Raw genomic sequence first — 6000 nt, forward strand, 5'->3', positions numbered from 1 at the left:
TGTTGTTTCTGCGTTTTTATGAGTGGACATTCTTTATATTTTCTGTCTAAAAAAACTGTGACATTTAGACAAAAGTTTAATATAAAAAGTGCGGATGTCAGTTTGGGGTAATAAATGTTGTGTTATATAATGTTCTGCTGTAAATCCTGTGACATTTAGACAAAAGTTTAATATAAAAGGACCGGATGTCAGTTTGGGGTAATAAATGTTGTGTTATATAATGTTCTGCTGTAAATCCTGTGACATTTAGACAAAAGTTTAATATAAAAGGACCGGATGTCAGTTTGGGGTAATAAATGTTGTGTTATATAATGTTCTGCTGTAACCTCTTTTTTTTCAACTTGTCCTAAAGTAACCTCCCTGAAATGTTTTTTAAGTCTCTCAAGGGTGTCCAGTTTTCTTAAAGTACGTTACACTGGTCAATGTACCAGGATCGAAACTTCGAGAGAAATATAACGCTTTGATTTCTGCTGAGAAAGAGTCAACTCTTAACATGGGAATTTTATGACTGTTTTAGATGTCATTCCTCTCAGTTCAAGATGTTTTATCACTGTTAGATAAAGGGTCTAAATTCTCAATTGCTCTTAAAGCATTTGGAATCATAGTGTCGAAGATTTATTTAAATTCGACCTTTTTTAAAACTCGATTCGTTTAGCAGTTTCAACGTTGAAGATGTTACCAACTACGGGAAGGTAGCCAATGATTATACTTCACTTCTTGGAAAGAGGACGATGTGAAGAAAGTGAAGAGTGATGGGTTTAGCATCAGGTTTGTTGAAGATGTTACCAACTACGGGAAGGTAGCCAATGATTATACTTCACTTCTTGGAAAGAGGACGATGTGAAGAAAGTGAAGAGTGATGGGTTTAGCATCAGGTTTAATGAGGCTAGTAAGACTACAACCAGAGAAGAACCTAAACTAATTCAGGTAGTCATATTTTTTGTATATTCAGTCATTGCATCGACAAAAACGAAGTCTCTCCCGGTGACTCAGCTGTAAGTCTGAGGGCTAATATCGCTAAAAATCTGGTTTCGAAACCTAGCGCACAGATAGCCCATTTGTAGCTTTGTGCTTAACAATAAAGAAACAAACGAAAGGAAAGACATCGCTCAAAACTTAGGATCTTCAAAATCACACCTTATATCGGTGAAAATTCAACAACTCATTCCTAAAGTCATAAATTTGAACTATCAATTTAAATGGTACAAAACCAGAGAAAATATCAAATCAAATCGTCCAAGAACCAACCAGACATATGTATTAATTCTGACATCAAAAATATAGTATATAAACTGGACGTTTTGTGCATGATAAACTTAAGGGAGGTTAACTTATGGCACGCTGTAGAACAGGCTACAGGAACAATACTTAACATAAAGTAGATTACGCCAAACAAATACGCTCCATTTTTCTGTCCAACTTTTATCTAATTGCCACAGATTTGTAGACAGATAATATTAAGGAACTTTATTCATTGAAATACATGACTAATTTAACTTGCCAATATAATTTATTGATTTAGTTACTTAGTTATTGTTAATTTTTGTGAGATGAAACTGTTTGAAGATATAAAACTTTATCGTAGTTTACTTTTCTCTTGTATTTCTTCTGCTGGTATTTTTTATTAAATAACAATGAATCCTGGCCAAGTATTTTATTGTTGTTTTTTTTTCCAGTTATTAAGACCAGTTAGTACTAACTGTATTGCAGTAAAAAGCTGTACATTTGTTTCACTTGTAGAATGAGGCTTCACAAACTAACATAAAAGTAATAAATATCCTTTTCCTACCTTTCTTCCAACAACATATCCTAAAAAAACAGACTTCTTGTCTTGTTTTCAACGTGGAAAATAAACCGATATTGGATTTTTTCATGTAAAGGCTTATGTAAAAATTGTCCTGTCATTGTTCCCTAATGGAATTTGTCAATAGTAGATGTAAATAATACTATATTTAGAATACTACACTAAGGTGCACACCCTTTCAGTTTTAAGGAGAGAGGTTAATGGTATCTTGGTCCCATCCTGAAGACTTCAGTTAACGCACAAATGGGCATGACGCACTGGTAAATGACTTGAGACAAATGGCATGTGACACCACAACGGTAGGACACTGAACGCTGCACAATCAAGCAGACACATATACTTCTCTATCTTTGAGTGAGAAAAAAACAGCACTTGACAGAACTACATTTTGACAAACATAACCACCGGATACAATCAATAACACGGTAAACTGCAACAGATTTTTTCCCTCGCGTTACAGACATGCTCAGACAGAATGACTTTAACAGGGACACTCGACCTAAATACACTGAGTACAACACTTATAAATGCGATAGCTCTACGTACAAAATCCGTGATAACTATGATAATAAATCATGACTAACAATATAGACATCAATACCACTATTTCCATACATCAGTATCGCTTTTCACCCCATCAGTGAATGTAATAATAAAAAAGGTATTGTAAGTTACCATATAGCACATAAAAATGCTTTTGTAAATAATTAGCAATGGAATAAATCAATATAAAATTCAGAAATAATCTTTACACTTTAAGCATGAGATCTGCCACTTATCAAGTGGGGTCAGATTTTTACATTAAATGGAATATCTTTTTCCAATATGTTTGTATTCACATCGTTATTTCCACCTTTCACTACTAAGTGGATTTCATGTCAAATTACAGCTAACCCCCATCATGGTGTTATTAATGGAGTTATTATTAACTAATACTTTCAGTATTTAACTTGATTGTGTTCAAAGTATGTGACAGTTCTATACATCTCTTTTTTTTTTCGGGCCTTGATCTGGCCGTTCCGTGAGGCTTTCACCAGAGCTATGGCTTCAGCTTGTCGATGTACCTCACAGCTTTTAGTTCAGTACATGGCGTTAGTGGAGCTTAGGTCTGTGTACCTACTGCAATGCTAGCATAAACTGTAGCCACACATATATCTCCACAATAAAAAAAATAACAGTTTTATTACAACCGTGTTTTTTGCTATTGGCAGCTTTTCCCATTTGTTGACATGCAAATGCATTTTGCAGCAGTAGTGGTCAGTAACCTCTCTACAGCTAGAAGTAAGAAAAAGGACATAAATAAGGATATAAGGCTGAAAATACCCGGGTGATAAATGCTAGCAGCAAGGAGAATGACATAAATAAGGATATAAGGCTGAAAATACCCCAGTAATAAAAGCTAGCAGCAAGGAGAATGACATAAATAAATGACTACTCCCTAGTGACTTAATGTACAGTTTCCCAACAACTGAAGACATTTTGACACTTTATCACCCGGGTATTTTCAGCCTTATATCCTTATTTATGTCCTTTTCCTTACTTCCAGCTTTTATCACTGGGGTATTTTCAGCCTTATATCCTTATTTATGTCATTCTCCTTGCTGCTAGCATTTATCACCCGGGTATTTTCAGCCTTATATCCTTATTTATGTCCTTTTCCTTACTTCTAGCTTTTATCACTGGGGTATTTTCAGCCTTATCTCCTTATTTATGTCATTCTCCGCACTATAATTCTGCGTAAAACCTTTGTGTTTCTATATTCGTTTTTACAGTGGTACTGATGATGGTCTATGTCCTTTCTGATGGTTGTGAAATTCAATATTTTAGTCTTTATTTTCTTTCTGCACTGACTATATCCCTAGCGCTCCAGGAAAGTTGTGTGGTGGTGGTTATATAGCTACAAGGAGTTAAATGTGTTCTTATGTCTTGCCCTTCAAAAACATTAACATAATCTCCTAGTAACTCGCTGAAATTTTTCTGTTGGTCTTCATTGCTATTTTTGGCACAATTGCCAACAGCAACCTCAGGTGTTCTGGAAACTGACGTGGCATGACTAAAGTAACACTAGCTATGCTACTGGTGGCAGCTACATTTTCATCCTATACCATGCCTATTATCAAACAAGCCGACAGTATTATAACTGTCTGCCAGTTTTTTCACTCCGTAATATTTATCTCTAGCAACTATCGTTACCTCATAAATTGTAGTTGATAACGGGACATTGAACTAATTATATATTTCTTATTCAACTTACATCACCGCTTCAACTAACGAGTATCTGCGTAATAGTATTTTGATATTACTCGTCACTTTAACTTGTAATAAACTTAGACAAGAAAAGAAGCTTGAATTCAATGTCTTACTTGTCACAATATCATACAACCATTTCTTCTTCAACAAACATTCGCAGAAGAAACCTGCAGTTCATGGTTTTCCAAACTTAAACTTTCACTTTGTAAAAACTACATTGCCTTAGGGAAACTTTTATTTTTTTTGTTTGTGTGTAATTGGATAGAGGGCGATTGTGGGTTCTGTTTGTGTGTAATTGGATAAAGGGCGATTGTGGGTTCTGTTTGTGTGTAATTGGATAAAGGGCGATTGTGGGTTCTGTTTGTGTGTAATGGGATAAAGGGCGATTGTGGGTTCTGTTTGTGTGTAATTGGATAAAGGGCGATTGTGGGTTCTTGAAGTATTGGATTTTTTCGAAACAAGTTGAAAAGGTAAGGTATAATTTTGGAGTTTTTTTTATATTCTACCAACAACCTCGAAAGTTTATGGCTTCTTCGGTTTAATAATAAAACAACATTATAACAGAATATGTGTAATATATTTTTGCTCTTATGATCAACCTTAGAAGGCATAATGAAAATGTACTGGCAGGATGGTCTATCACCATGACGACATATACCTTTCATATTGCATATCATTCAAAATTCACAGTTTGCATTTCCTACATTTATCGTTTTAATAGTTAAAACGCCTGCGTACATCTCTTATGGTAGATAGGATGACACATTCATGTCCAAAGCATATTTCCAGGTTATCATCAAACCCAGACCGCTTATCTGAAGTGGAATGGGGCACAAAAATCATCACTGTCTTCATTGAATGTTTATATTTAAGGTTCTATATGATAGTCGATACTTTACATTCATGTCTGTGATGAGCTGCAGGAAATCCTACAGCAGGAAGCCCTCAAGGTACAGTAAATATGTTGACTTACAGTTGTGAAATCTCGTTGAAATCTTTGGTGATGGATTTATTGCAAAATAGTAGTTTTCTTTCTTTAGTTTCAAAGTTCACATGGAACAACAGTGAATAATTTGAGCGTTTAGACAAATATTCCAAGTTAACACTTACATTTAGCCTTCCATTTCTTCAGCACATTACCTGTATTTGGATATTAGTTACCGGTCTAGTATGTAGATATCGCTCGCATCATTGTTGCATCAAGTAATCCTTCTTTTGTGAAGGTGCATAATTTTGATTTCCGTTTCTTGACTCCAACTATCAATCTCTCTCAAATCGTGACATTTGTTAACCATAAGCAGAACTGAACCGTGAGATGTTCATTGTTATTCAGTAAGAGCCGGGAATTTACTAGCTGGGAATGAGTCCGTGGTGATGACCCAAAACCATTGGCAAAATAATATAATTTTTCAACAAAATTCGTGTAATGATCCGACGTGAGCCTGAAATATCGACAGTTTAATATTTGAATATTTTTATAATGACAGTATAAATATACGTGCATACGTTTATTTGTGATCACGTAACCGTTTCATTGATCTATGATTCATATAAAGAAATTTTCACATAAGACACTATAACTGATTTAAGTTGATTCATGAACGAATACAGCCATAAAGTTACTGACAAACGTTTGACGGCTCTAATGTATTTAAAACAAGTACCTGTCCTGGTTTTTTTCATTAGAAAGTTAAAACGCACATAACCAGGAATAGCATCTTAAGCTATAATATCCACCAGGGGTCCGTATCGTGTGTAATTATTTTTATAAAGCACTAAGGCGATGACGTACTTAGGGTCGGCAGTCGATATATGAATGTACTTAGGGTCGGCAGTTGATATATGAAGTGTGTTACTCGTGTTTTTAGATAGATGGAGTGAAACTGCTCAGTGTCCGACCAGATAAGTAATTTGGGAGTTGGGTATCTCGAGAAATCTTCGTCATA

At 35.0% G+C, this 6000-nt stretch overlaps 1 protein-coding gene across 1 annotated transcript in view; it reads left to right on the forward strand.

Annotated features, from left to right (window-relative positions):
* LOC111089485 (A disintegrin and metalloproteinase with thrombospondin motifs 1-like) overlaps positions 1–6000 on the forward strand; it is a gene marked incomplete at its 3' end in the record, with an annotated part of 30963 nt that overhangs the window by 17906 nt on the left and 7057 nt on the right. The window lies entirely within an intron of this gene.

The sequence above is a fragment of the Limulus polyphemus genome, unplaced genomic scaffold (genome assembly GCF_000517525.1).
Source record: "Limulus polyphemus unplaced genomic scaffold, Limulus_polyphemus-2.1.2 Scaffold6410, whole genome shotgun sequence".
NCBI classification, from domain to species: Eukaryota; Metazoa; Arthropoda; class Merostomata; order Xiphosura; family Limulidae; genus Limulus; species Limulus polyphemus.